We start from the raw sequence: 15,063 nt of genomic DNA, 5'->3' as shown, positions 1-15,063 counted from the left end.
AAAATTTATTTATTGTCTAAAGTTTTACATATGTCTACTTTTTCCCGCTCGACACCCCCTCCCCCAGCCATTCCCACCCTGGGCAAGCCCCCACTGCCCCAGTGTCTGTGTCCATTGGTTATGCTAATATGCATGCATACAAGTCCTTTGGTTGCTCAGAAATTTGCATTTTATAGGTTGAATCGTGTCCACCTGCCCTCACCCTAATTAGAGTTACCATTATAAAATTTATAGCAGCTTGCTTAATTGAAACTGTATATTAACTCAGATTATATTTGAATGTAAGCATAATACATATTAAAGCTTAATGTAAAACATAGTGACTAGAATACAAAATATAAAGAAGGTATTGCCAAACTGGCAAAGTTTTTTCTCCTCTCTCTCTCTCTCTCTTTCTCTCTCTCTCTCTTTCTCTCTCTCTCTCTCTCTCTCTCTCCCTTTTTGCCAAGTGCCAAATCTTTCCCTGTTTTCTTTCATATTCAGAAGGGATCAGAGTTACCTTAACATTGGGATCTGCAAATTATTGCCCACAAACCTGCACCTTTCTAGTAAAGCATTATTGTAACACAGCCACACCCATTTGCTTATGTATTTTCTATTACTTCTTTCGCACTCCAAGGGCTGAGTTGAGTAGTTAGAACAGAAATTGTATTTTTATTTTATTTTTTTATCATTATTTTTTATGACCCCAGGGTCTGGGTTATCTTTTTTTAAAATTTATTTATTGTCTAAAGTTTTACATATGTCTCCCTTTTCCCTCTTGACACCCCCTCCCCCAGCCATTCCCACCCTGGGCAAGCCCCCACTGCCCCAGTGTCTGTGTCCATTGGTTATGCTAATATGCATGCATACAAGTCCTTTGGTTGCTCAGAAATTGCATTTTATAGGTTGAATCATGTCCACCTGCCCTCACCCCCCCACCAATTCATATGTTGAAGTCCTAACCCCAATAACTCAGAATGTGGCCTTATTTGGGGAAACAGGTTCTTTGCTGATGTAGTTAGTAAAGTTAGGATGAAATCATACTGGAGTAGGTTGAGTACCTAATCCAATATGATTTGCATCCTTATAGAGGGGAAATTTGGACACAGACATGCACACAGAAAGAACGCTGCGTGAAGATGCAGGGATCAGGGTGAGGCAGCCAAAAAATGCCAAAGTTTCCAGGAAACCACCTACAGCTAGGAGAAAGGATGGGACAGATTCTTGAGGCCCTCAGAAGGAACCAACCCTGCTGACACCTTGGTGTCAGGCTTGCAGCCTCCGGAACAGTGAGAGAATATATTTCTGTTGTGTAAGCCTCCCAGGGCCTGGTACTTAGTTACAGCTGCTCTGGCAAACTGACACACCATCTGACCCACAGAACCTATCAGACGTTCTAATGGCTTTTTACAGAGAAAGTCTGCCCACTCCTGCTGTAAGGCTCTGGTTTGATCTTGGTTGATTTTGCTTGTGATTATGTTTTTAAAACACACACGCAGTTCAAGTCTCTACATAGCCTGAGTTTCTGTGAGGAAGTATCTGTGGAAGACAGTGAGGAAATTGACTAGACGGTTAAAAATTAGTTTAGCCTGAATGTGTGAAATCATTCAACTGGATTTAGACTTTCCAATCTGAAGGCTATTCAGTTTAGCTGTTTGCTAAGGCCCAACTTCAGTCTTAGCAAAACCCAGCCTGGCTGTTGGAAGCTCCTTAACAATAAAAAACATTTTATGTGAAATATCCAATAATGATTTATGTCAGTGGAACACAAACATGTGGTTTGCATTTCCCTTGAAATATGCATGAGGTTAAAATGAAAGGGCTGGTCTCATTTGAAAAGAGGATGCTTGTGCCCTGGCCGGCATGCTTAGTGGTTAGCATCGGCCTGCAGACCTAAGGGTGCAGGTTCGATTCCCAGTCAAGGACATGTACCTAGGTTGCAGGTTCGACCGCCAGCCCCAGTCGGGTGTGTGCCAGCAGCAATTGATGTGTCTCTCTCACATCGATGTCTCTCTCTCCTTGCTCCCTCCCTTTCACTCTCTCTAAAAAAAAACAACCAAAAAAATGGAAAAAATATTCTCGAGTGAGAATTAACAACAACAAAAAATACATATAAAAAAATAAGAAAGAGGATGCTTGATCTTGCTGATCTCATCCCTAGTTGGAAAGCAGAAGGAGACATTCTGCCTACCTAAAAATATTCTCAATCCTATAGTTTCTAATTAATGAGCAAAAAGGAGAAACTAATTTTGAATTCTAAGGGGGGGGGCACCATCAAATGCTTAAGGATTTAAAATATTTTATGTAATTCAAAGTACAATATCTATGTATTTTCCCTCTGAAGCAATCCTTATTTTTAAACATCTTCTTGACCACGACCCATGACAAAAATGACAGAAGAGGCCGGGTAAAAGAAAAGACCCTGGAGAGTTCTCTCATCCCAGGGAAAGAGCCTACTTAGCATTCTCTAGACCAGTGGTTCTCAACCTTCCTAATGCTGCGACCCTTTAATACAGTTCCTCATGTTGTGGTGACCCCCAATTTCATTGTTACAAATTGAACATAATTAAAGCATAGTGATTAATCACGAAAACAATATGCAATTATATATGTTTTTTCTGATGGTCTTAGGCGACCCCTGTGAAAGGGTCGTTGGACCCCCAAAGGGGTCGCGACCCACAGGTTGAGAACCGCTGCTCTAGACCCGTGTTCCTCAAAGTGAGGTCAGCACCTCCGGGCAGCCTGTTAGGAAGGCTGAAGCTCAAGCTGCACCTTGGACCTAAAGGATAAGAATCTGCATTTAACAAGCTCCTCAGGTGACTCACAGGCACATTAAAACTGAGAAGCACTGCTGCTTGTGTCTCAACTGTTGAGATATGGACTCAGGAGACAAGTTTCAGCTGCTCTGTGACAGCTCTTCCCTATCCTACTTCAAGGTGACAGTGGTTGAAGATCGGCAATTCTGTCCCTGGGGCCTTTTCCCTCATTCTTGAGGTCCTTTCTAAAGAACTGGGCTCTTGCCCTAACCGGTTTGGCTCAGTGGATAGAGCGTTGGCCTGTGGACTGAAAGGTCCCAGGTTTGATTCTGGCCAAGGGCATGTACCTTAGTTGCAGGCACATCCCCGGTAGGGGGTGTGCTGGAGGTAGCTGATCGATGTTTCTAACTCTCTATCCCTCTCTCTTCCTCTCTGTAAAAAAATCAATAAAAATATATTTAAAAAAAAGAAAAGAACTGGGCTCTTACCTTGTGCCGGCCACTTTTCTAAGTGCTTTATATATATTAAATTATTTAATGCTTGAAGCAAATTTATGAGGTAGCATTTGTTTTAATAATTCTTTATGGTTGAAAGCATTGCATATTAGCATATTTTTTTAATGGTTATCTCTCCCCTCCCCCAATATTTTTACTGATTTCAGAGAAGAAGGGAAAAAGGAGAGCCGAAATTATTGCACATACATGTTAATGGAAAGCCATTCACACACTCATCTCCTCTCTCAGTGAAATCTATTTCCAACATTAGCAAGCAAATAGAAGTATATTTGTGTGAGTCTGGGATCTACTGAAAATACATTGTATCATAGGCTGATGCTGAGTAAACTGTTTTGGTCATGTGGGAAGTGGGGTTAGGAGGGATTGCTCCCCTGACCTTCTCTGTCTATTCTCTGAGATCTGGTCCTCAGCACAGTTCAGCATCACTGGCCAATGGAAAGTAGTGTAGCCCTGACTGGTCTGGCTCAGTGGATAGAGCATCGGCCTGAGGACTGCAGGGTCCCAGGTTCGATTCCGGTCAAGGGCATGTACCTTGTTGCGGGCACATCCCCAGTGGGGGGTGTGCACTGGGCAGGTAGCACATGAGGAAACTGAGGCACACAAGAGTAACTTGCTCAAAGGTAGACAGCTTGTACATCATAAAGCCTGGCTTCAAATAAAGCTACTCCAGAGCTCAGCCTCTTAACCACTAACCACTACACTGCATTGCCTCTGAGTAACATGTGGATTATGAAAACCCTGTTCTAAGTAGTACCATGAAGAAAACATAGGCAGTAAAATCTCAGACATCTCACGTAGCAATATTTTGCCGATACATCTCCGAGAGCAAGGGAAACAAAGGGGAAAATAAACAAATGGAACTACATCAAAATAAAAAAATCTTCTGTATAGCAAAGGAAACTATGAACAAAATGAAAAGGAAGCCTACTGTATGGGAGAACATATTTGCCAATGATACATCTGATAAGCGGTTAGTTTCCAAAATATATGAAGAATTTATACACCTCAACACCAGGAAAACAAACAGTCCAATTAAATAATGGGCAAAGAACCTGAATAGACACTTCTCCAAAGAGGACATACAGATGGATGAAAAAATGCTCAAAGTCACTGATCATCATATTAGCATATTTTTTTAATGGTTATCTCTCCCCTCCCCCAATATTTTTACTGATTTCAGAGAAGAAGGGAAAAAGGAGAGCCAGAGATTGAAACATCAATGATGAGAGAGACTCATTGATCGGCTGCCTCCTCATACCCCCTACTGGGGATCGAGTCCACAACCCAGACATATGCCCTGACAGGGAATCGAACTGCAACCTCCTGGTTCATAGGTTGATGCTCAACTGCTGAGCCACACTGGGCAGGTAGCACATGAGGAAACTGAGGCACACAAGAGTAACTTGCTCAAAGGTAGACAGCTTGTACATCATAAAGCCTGGCTTCAAATAAAGCTACTCCAGAGCTCAGCCTCTTAACCACTAACCACTACACTGCATTGCCTCTGAGTAACATGTGGATTATGAAAACCCTGTTCTAAGTAGTACCATGAAGAAAACATAGGCAGTAAAATCTCAGACATCTCACGTAGCAATATTTTGCCGATACATCTCCGAGAGCAAGGGAAACAAAGGGGAAAATAAACAAATGGAACTACATCAAAATAAAAAAATCTTCTGTATAGCAAAGGAAACTATGAACAAAATGAAAAGGAAGCCTACTGTATGGGAGAACATATTTGCCAATGATACATCTGATAAGCGGTTAGTTTCCAAAATATATGAAGAATTTATACACCTCAACACCAGGAAAACAAACAGTCCAATTAAATAATGGGCAAAGAACCTGAATAGACACTTCTCCAAAGAGGACATACAGATGGATGAAAAAATGCTCAAAGTCACTGATCATCAGAGAGATGCAAATTAAAAAACTTCAATGAGTTATCACCTCATGCCTACCACAATGGTTACTGACAATAAATCAACAAACAACAAGTGCTGGTGAGGATGTGGCGAAAAGGAAACCCTAGCGCATTGTTGGTGGGAATGCAGACTGGTGCAGCCACTATGAAAAACAGTATGGAGATTCCTCAAAAAATTAAAAAAATGGAACTGCCTTTTGACCCAGCGATTCCACTTCTAGGAATATATCCTAAGAATCCTGAAAACACCAATCAGAACCAATATATGCATCCCTGTGTTCATAAGCAGCATTATTTATAATAGCCAAAATCTGGAAATAGTCCAAATGCCCATAAATAGATGAGTGAGTAAAAAAGCCATGGAATACTATCTTTAAAATAAAAGGCTAATATGCAAATGGTCATTACATGTGATCAGCAGGAGGCTTTGTTCCCCACCCAGCGGGGCTTGACAGGGGACCTGAGGCTGTGCCCTCCACCTGCCGGGGCTTGATGGGGGTGGGGCCAGCCGGGTCTGGGTCTCATGCAATTTCAAGGCACACGTGGGTCGTGGACTTGCAGGGACTTGACTCTGGTTCCTGTGGGAAGCCCCAGACTCTGACAGGAGGAAGATTTTCATATACATTTTACTAATTTTCTTTAATCTCTGACACTTTTATTATAGAGAAAGGGCATAGCAATATTAAACTATTTCCTCTAATTAATTCCCTTTTAATGTGCATGAATTTCATGCACCGGGCCACTATTGAGGTTATAAAAAAGAAGTAACTCTTACCTTTTGTGACAGCATGGATGGACCTGGAGATTATTATGCTAAGTGAAATAAGCTAGGCAAAGAAAGACAAATACTATATGATCTCACTAATACATGGAATCTAATAAACAAAATAAACTGATGAACAAAATAGAATCAGAGGCATGGGTACATGGAACAGACTGACAGATCTCAGAGTGGTGGGGGATTGGGAGGAGACTGGATAAAAGGAAGTGAAGAGATTAGACAAAGAACATATATACATAGCCCATGGATACAGACAGTGCGGTGGCCAGGGGAGGGGAGAGGGGCTGGGGCTGTGTGGAGGTGGGAAAAGGAGGAGAAAATAGGGGACATCTGTAATAGTGTCAACAACAATAATAAGTAAATTTAACTTAATTAAAAGATGACAAAATTAACGGTTAGGAAGACATCATAGAAATGACAAAAGAGTCCCAAAATACATTCAAAGTATGAGAGGCATATTGGGTCATGAACTATTTCTCATACTCGTCCAAATCAGTAGGTAGAACCCTCACATGTGTTAGAGATAGAGGCAGAGACTGGAATTTACAGAATTTATGCTGCTCACAATGCCAAGAAATGTATTTTGACAGATTAGGAAAACCTAGTCTTATATTCATTTCAGTTCTTCTGCTGCAGTTGTAGTTCTGTTTTTCTTAAAAATATATTTTTATTGATTTTAGAGAGGAAGGGAAAGGGAGAGAGAGACAGAAACATCAATGCTGAGAGAGACTTATCGATTGGTTGTTTCCTGCATGCACCCCAGCCAGGGGCCAAGCCTGCAACCGAGGTACATGCTCTTGATCGGAATTGAACCTGAAACCCTTCAGTCCACAGGCTACTAGTAAGGCTCTATCCACCAAGCAAACTGGCTAGGGCTGTAGTTCTGTTTTAATGCTATTCCTAAAATGCCAAGCCCCCAATCCCTTAGTTTTTCTGGGTATATTTGGGTAATCTGAGGGCACATTATGGAGTGATAACTCAGGGTTCATTTCATGAGATTGTTCTGTGGACTAGTTCCCACCATATTCCAGGGCTGCATGGTTACAGAGGACTCAAACTTCTTTCAGACCATTTTTTGTACAGGCTGTAAGATTATGAAATAAAAAAGCTGTGGCCTTGGTTTGATAAGCTTCCTCTATCTAAATTCTTACTCTACTCAGTAAAATCATTCTATCCACCATGTACCCCAATAGGAAATTATTGCACATACATGTTAATGGAAAGCCATTCATACACTCATCACCTCTCTCAGTGAAATCTATTTCCAGCATTAGCAAGCAAATAGAAGTATATTTGCATGAGTCTGGGATCTACTGAAAATACATTGTATCATAGGCTGATGCTGAGTAAGCTGTTCTGGTCATGTGGGAAGTGGGGTTAGGAGGAATTGCTCCCCTGACCTTCTCTGTCTATTCTCTGAGATCTGGTCCTCAGCACAGTTCAACATCACTGGCCGATGGAAAGTAGTGTAGCCCTGACTGGTTTGGGATAGAGCGTCGGCCTGAGGACTGCAGGGTCCCAGGTTTGATTCGGTCAAGGGCATGTACCTTGGTTGCGGGCACATCCCCAGTGGGGAGTGTGCAGGAGGCAGCTGATTGGTGTTTCCCATTGATGTTTCTAACTCTCTATTCCTCTCCCTTCCTCTCTGTAAAAAATCAATAGAATATATATTTAAAAAAAAGAAAAAGAAAGTAGTGTAGTACAAAGAACACTACATTGGGACTTTGAAGATCCAACCCCAACTATGTCGCTTATTAGCTATGTAAGCTTAGGTGCGTTATTTAACCAAACTGAAAACTGGAATTGGGGTTCCTACCCAAGGTTTCTTGTGAGAATTAAATGAGGTCACTTGTTGAAAGCCCCAGGATGATGCCTGCTACCTTGTAAGTACTCCATATGTGTTCGTTTTCCCCCTTTCTTGCAGCTGCGATCCTGGGATTTGGGGTCCACTTTAAGCACAAGCCCACACAACTAGTTCTCCCTCTATCCTCCACTCCTTTAATTAAGCTCCTCAAAACCCTCCCCTCTGAGACTCCTGGAGAACCTAGAGCCCCTTCTCAATGTCCTGTCCTAGCTTTGCTTTCCCTTTATCTCAGCCCCTGGAGTACAGTACTTATACTGATACTAGAGGCCTGATGCACGAAGATTCACGCAAGAATAGGCCTTCCTTCCCCTGGTTGCCGGCACCGGCTTCCCTCCGGCACCTGGGACCCGGGCCTTCGTTCTGGCTGCTGCCTTCCGCCTTCACTCCGGGCTGGAGCTGCCTCCCACCCGCTCCAGCCAGCTCCGTGGCTGCCGCCCAGAGGCTGGCCCTCGGTGGCCAGCCGGGGCTTGCGGGAAGCCAAGTGTCCCGCCCGAAGGAAACCAAATGTCCCGACTGAAGGAAGCCAAGTGTCCTGCCCACTCTGGCCGGCTCCATGGCTCCGGCCGGTGCTGCCATCTTTGTGGCTATGGGCACCACCATCTTTGTCGCGGAGTGACAGTTAATTTGCATATTACCCTTTTATTAGTATAGAGTAGCCCCATGGCCAAGAGTCTCAGCTGCTGTGAGTCCCGCATCCCTGAGAGGCTGGGCAGGAGCTGAAGGATCAACAGAGAGCTAGACTGGTGTGGACTAGAGAACTCAGGTGTGTATGACTTGGGTCCTATGTGTATATGTGTGTTTTAGGGAGAAAACTATTGATTATTAGTGAGAAAATAGGACAATTTTATAATGTTCTTATTATATGTTAAGTGCTTTACATACCTTTCCATATTTATCCATACAGCAGCTCTGTGAGATAGGTATTACTATTGCCACTTTGCAAATGAGGAAACAGGCTCTGAGAAGTTAAGTAACTTGCTTAAAGTTATACAGCTAGTTAGGGGCTGTGGCAGAGAAGATGCTATGTGTTCGCCACACTATTTCCTTTCTGGGCAAGAAGGATGATGGTATTTTCAGTCTCTTGTACTTTAATTAGGGCCATGTGGCTGCACTTTAGCTAATGGAATTGGAAGGAGTTGATGTAAGTCAGTTCTAGTACTGGCTCCTGAAAGAGTCCCTCCAGGTTCTGCTTTCCCTACCAGGGTGACTGCAGAAGGCACATGTTAGATGGCACAGCTACAGGGTAAAGGACGGCCAATGGCCTGTAGTAGATTTATGACATGAGCAAGAACAAATATTAGTAGAGATTTGGGGATCAACTGAGTGACAGACCGGGTTTTGGAGCCATGTTGTTGGGACACCAACGTTCCAACACATTGTGTTATAGTCTCTTGCTATTGACTTTGATGACAGGTATTAGATAGAGGTGAAAAGTGAAGAAGAGAAAAGCTAAAAAGTGTATTTTGGTTATGAGTAAATAATGCTGATTACCATTATTCAAGTCAATTGCCACATAATTATCACTCAAAAAAGAATGATGAACTATTGGTAATCAGAGTTGATTTTTTTTTACATTTGAAAGGGTTGATCAATAAGTTAAAAGTCACACTAATACTTGGAGATACATGCTTGGAGGCCATAGTTGTTCTAGGCACAATAGTCATGTTCACAGCATGTCCTTATGCTCACAACTTAAAATAATTAGAATAACATGGGTTCCATGTGAACAAATGTAAGAGAGGACATTCTAAAGTTTATAGTCATATGACCCTTGCTTGGGGATATAGGCTGACCTATATTATACTGAATTTTAAGTCATAACAAGATAATATTATACATGCACTCCCAAGGCTGTTGGAAGCAACCTCAGACTTAGCTTTGTTTTCAGTCATGTGTTTACTGCTAGATAGGCTAGTTTTATCAGCTAGGTCACATCATCACAAATACTTCAAAGATACTGTTAGCAGATTATATGTTTTATATGGTACACACCTCTGAGCCCATACACTCAGCTGTGACAAGAAACTCAGGGGACATTTTCAATTTTTGCCCAGGTGAGTTTACTTGACTTTCCAGGTGCAAAATACAGCTTTCTCTGCAAAGCAATAGTTTTATTAGGCTATGCTCAGTCGCCAAAAAGGGCCAATACTGCATTTTTTAAAACCTAGAAGTAGCTGGCAATATGTAAGAGTCCTCTCTTAGAACATTGGTCACTTACGGAGCTCTAAAAATAGGCAGAATACACTTTTCCTGGGAGGTTTAAAATATGAACTTAAAGGATTTAAAATACGCAGCCTCCCCTATTCCTGGATTTAAGCCTTTTATTTCTCCAGCTAATGGGGAGAAAAAGTAAACAAAGATTGTCTACTCTTACTTTTATAATCTTACGAGGATTGCTGCTGAATGGACTAGTCCAGTGGTCGGCAAACTCATTAGTCAACAGAGCCAAATATCAACAGTACAATGATTGAAATTTCTTTTGAGAGCCAAATTTTTTAAACTTAAACTATATAGGTAGGTACATTGTTATTAACTTAATTAGGGTACTCCTAAGGCTTAGGAAGAGCCACACTCAAGGGGCCAAAGAGCCGCATGTGGCTGGTGAGCTGCAGTTTGCCCACCACAGCCTTAGGGCATGGGTGGGGAACATCCTGCTTGAAGGCTGCATAAGGCCCCAGAAATCATTTGGTCTGGCCCTGCCAAGGCATTAGGGGTAAATTAATTAAATGTTTGACCAAATATAGCAGGCTAATTTTTAAGCTAATAATTTTGTATGGCCCAAGAATGATGTTATAAATATACAAATGGCCCTTGGCAGAAAAAAGGTTCCCCACCCCTGCCTTAGGGTCAATATCTTGCTGTCAAAGATATTAGAGGAAATCTGATGAACAATTTGGTAGGCAGACTGTTCCAACAACAAGGATTTTAGCAAAGAAATTAACTTCTAGTTTTGGAAAAAAAATTATGACCAAAAAGACTGGAAAATGCCAGCATTTACAGAAATCATACTGTACAACATTCATGAGTATTGTTTACTGAGAGTCTTTGGGCATAAGGTTTTATACGATTATTTTATTTTTTACCTCAAAACAACTCTAGAAGTGTATATTAGTTATTTAATTGAATAGCAAATGCTAGAGTTTATAAATTACACAATTAATTTATGTACCAGTAAGAAAGAAAAAAAAAATCAGGGCCGCAGAGGCGACACACCGGAGAAGATGGAAGACTACCAGAGTGTGGAAGAGCCTACTTTTGTTGTTGACAAAGTGAGCAACATTGTGAAAGAGGCTATAGAAAGTGCCATCGGTGGCAACGCCTACCAGCACAGCAAAGTCAATCAGTGGATCACAAAGGTAGTAGAACAAACTTTAAGCCAACTCACCAAGCTGGGAAAACCATTCAAATACATTGTGACCTGTATAATTACGCAGAACACACGGCGAGGTCTTGCCTCTGGGACAGCTCTACTGACGGGAGCTGCACCGTGTGATGGGAGAACAAGACCATGTACTGCATCGTCAGCGCTTTCGGACTGTCCATCTGACTGACCTCCTCATTCACCCGGGCTCTTTCTCCTCTGTTTCAACATTTCTCTCCCATTTTTCTAACCACCAGCCATGAATTCAGTGAACAGCTTTCCCACTCTGTTTTCTGTGGCACTTTCAACATGTAGAGAAAAACCCAAATGACTGCACTGTTCTGTGATCAGCACACCCTCAGTCACACAGATCGTTCTTGGGTAGTCGGAGCCTGGACTGCCACGTGTCCGCACTCTGAATATCTCTGTTCGAAGGTGCTAAACACTCAACCTGCTAGTGTGAACCTTTCTCTGCTCTCTGAAATCATTCAAACACACTAATTTTTCCATACTTTGTACTTTTGTTAGAATCAATTATTCCAATTTTTAAAAAAAGGAAAGAAAAAAATGTTGCTAATAAAACCAAAACATACCATAATTTATAAGATGCATCCTGATATTAGAGATGATAAAATGTGAAAGAATGTGCGTCTTAACTCTGATGAAATGTTATAATCCCCATGTTACAGATGAGGAAACAGACTTCATGAGGTTAAGTTGCTCAACATCACATAGTTAGAAAGTGGTAGGCCCAAGGCTCACATTCAGGGTAGTCTGACTTCAGGGTAGCCCATGCTTGTAACCATTTATTTCATGGAGTGTGTCTCAATCCATGTTTATGCTGCATGGAGTAAAATGAAGTATCACTTTGTTGCTGTTAAATTGGTCATTGATATGCTGCAGATTGGTAACTTACACCTCAAGGTGACTTTTCAAGGTTTGATCGCCCAATAAGATGCTGTACATTGGTCAAACAAGTCAAGAAAAAGAAACCAATCTCTATTTCATTTATAGCTATGTAGACAGCATCAACATTACAGCTTTCAAGCTGACAATTTCTGTCTTTTTGTCCTGGTATCATCCCTCATTTTAACTTATAATGAAAAAGAACTTTTTTTTTCCCATCAAAAAAGAAAATCTTTGTTTCTGAAGACATTGCCTGGTCTGCTGTTCAGTTCACAAACAAAGTGAAATTTCTCTACTTTTAATAACTCAAGATGTTTCATAATTATATCATGACTTAAGATTTACAAATGAGCAAACAAGAACACATTAAGCTTAAAGATGCCCAGATTGATTTCATAAAAATATTTTTAGCAGTAAAGACCCACAAGACAGAAAAACAGAAAATGCATACATATTTGACTCAGAATCCCAGTGTTTTTTTCTTTTTTTCCCCAGGAGGCAACAGCAGCTTTAAATGCTGCCTTCCTCTTATATAGGACTAAATCCATGCACAGTACACAACTTTAGTTCCTATTCTAAAGCACTGCGCCATTGTTTTATGCTTGTCTCTTGAGGCTAAGGGGAAAATGTTATTGGTAGTCTGAAAGAATAAGTTGTAACATAGGCATTTAATTTTCTTTCCTTATACTCCCTGATTAAAACAAGGTTTGCCCCATTTTCTATTTTTCTTTTAAAAGCCCTCTTTACCCACATTAACAAAATAACATACTGACTATAGCCATGACTTTGGCTCTGACTGCTCTAAGTTTAGATGCAATTTGGATCCAACTTTTGTTCTGTGTCCAGGCTTTGAGTCAACTTTGGTTACATGGACAACATTTAATTTCTCGTTACTAGAAAAATTAGTCCCCCTAAAGGTTAAACTGACTGGTGATGTAGTTTATTGACTTATTTAGTTATTTTAAAAATTAGTTGATAATAATTCAAAAAGAAATACCCTGCTCCTTAGCAATTACTGAAATGTATGAGATATTTACATGCATAAGGCACTGAACAATCAAGCAAAATTTATAAATCCAAATTACAAAAGTGGATGTTTGTGTGTTGAAAGTTATTGCTGTCACCTATGATAATATTCTCATTGTTTCTGGGCTCTAGAAATACATCCTCTTTATTTTAAAAAATCCAAAACATACAGACCAATAAAGAAGAAAGTGAAAGACATCCCAAATACAACTTCTGAGTTGGTCATAGTTTGGAGAGGGTAGGGCAATTGCTAGAGAGCAGTGGCAGTTTGGATTCACACCCAGTGTTAACTAGAAACCACATGCTTTTTTAAAAAGAACATATTATCTTAATTTTTTATTAGTACTTTAAACTACACCAACAAATGTACTGTAATTTTAAGAGGCCTGAACATGGAATATTCAGATAAGACTTAACACTGACAACATCATAGAGAGAAAATATGAAAATGTTCACACAAATAGGAAGGCTGGGCTAGGATCTAGTTGTTCCTACACTAGAATAAATGGTGCTGTGATGATGAGATTACATAGTCAGTTCTAACCTATTCAATTTCACTGGCATGAGCCCTTACACGGGCTGGATGCTCTGTGAGGTATTTTATAGACATTCCTTCCCAGAAACTCTGCAAGTTGGGTATTACTGGCACCTACTTTTAAAGCTGAGAAAACTAGAGCTCAGATAGGTTATGAGGCTTGTCTTGGCAAATGGCGCTGAGGTACAAACCAGGTCTGTGCACCCCAAAGCTATGTTCCTACCACTGTGATATCTGAATGGTACCTGATCCTCATCCTCGTGGAAATTAGAGTCTAAGAGGAGAAGAGATAATGACAGAAATAAATAGCACATTAGAGAGAATCCACAAGAAACCATCTAAAGACACAAGAGGCTGTCATGAGAATTCAAATGCCAGGGAGGCATATCTAGTGGGAATTGGGAGTGGCAGGAGATGGATATCAAGAAAAATGCTTCCAGTAAGAACCTGGATGGGAGAAGGAACCTACAGGAAGGATAGAATTTCTATAGATGTGACGAGGATTTGTTAGCAGATTATATGTTTTATATGGTACACACCTCTGACAGAATTATAACAATCACCTTCTTGAAAAGTAAATTGATGGTAATATTCCCTTTCAGTGTCAGAAAACTCAGACCTTTCTTAAGGAACTTAAACACAAGACGGGAGTACTTTCAATTATAATAGCAACCTTATAAAGCACCTTCTTTGGTCATTGTCTTAGCTTTGTTTTCAGTCATGTGTTTACTGCTAGATAGGCTAGTTTTATCAGCTAGGTCACATCATCACAAATACTTCAAAGATACTGTTAGCAGATTATATGTTTTATATGGTACACACCTCTAACAGAATTATAACAATAGCCTTCTTGAAAAGTAAATTGATGATAATATTCCCTTTCAGTGTCAGAAAACTCAGACCCTTCTTAAGGAACTTAAACACAAGACGGGAATATCTTCAATTATAATAGCAAACTTATAAAGTACCTTCTTTGGTAATTGCTCATTTAATTTTCACAACCCCAGGAGCCAACGCAGGCCACAGACAGGTTAAATAACTTGTCTAAGTTACACAGCGATCTGGGTCAGTGGTCGGCAAACTCATTAGTCAACAGAGCCAAATATCAACAGTACAACGATTGAAATTTCTTTTGAGAGCCAAATTTTTTAAACTTAAACTATATAGGTAGGTACATTGTTATTAACTTAATTAGGGTACTCCTAAGGCTTAGGAAGAGCCACACTCAAGGGGCCAAAGAGCCGCATGTGGCTGGTGAGCTGCAGTTTGCCCACCACAGCCTTAGGGCATGGGTGGGGAACATCCTGCTTGAAGGCTGCATAAGGCCCCAGAAATCATTTGGTCTGGCCCTGCCAAGGCATTAGGGGTAAATTAATTAAATGTTTGACCAAATATAGCAGGCTAATTTTTAAG

The 15,063-nt window shown here is 40.8% G+C and overlaps 1 long non-coding RNA gene and 1 pseudogene across 1 annotated transcript in view; one reads left to right on the top strand and one right to left on the bottom strand.

Annotated features, from left to right (window-relative positions):
• Positions 1 to 15,063, bottom strand: part of LOC106724958 — a 98,277-nt gene that overhangs the window by 43,797 nt on the left and 39,417 nt on the right. The gene's annotated exons all lie outside the window — the stretch shown is intronic.
• Positions 11,023 to 11,729, top strand: LOC102249977 (annotated as a pseudogene).

The sequence above is a fragment of the Myotis brandtii genome, unplaced genomic scaffold (genome assembly GCF_000412655.1).
Source record: "Myotis brandtii unplaced genomic scaffold, ASM41265v1 scaffold127, whole genome shotgun sequence".
Classification (NCBI taxonomy): domain Eukaryota; kingdom Metazoa; phylum Chordata; class Mammalia; order Chiroptera; family Vespertilionidae; genus Myotis; species Myotis brandtii.
The sequence above is the reverse complement of the archived record's forward strand: the minus strand, read 5'-3'. Positions and strand labels throughout refer to the sequence as shown.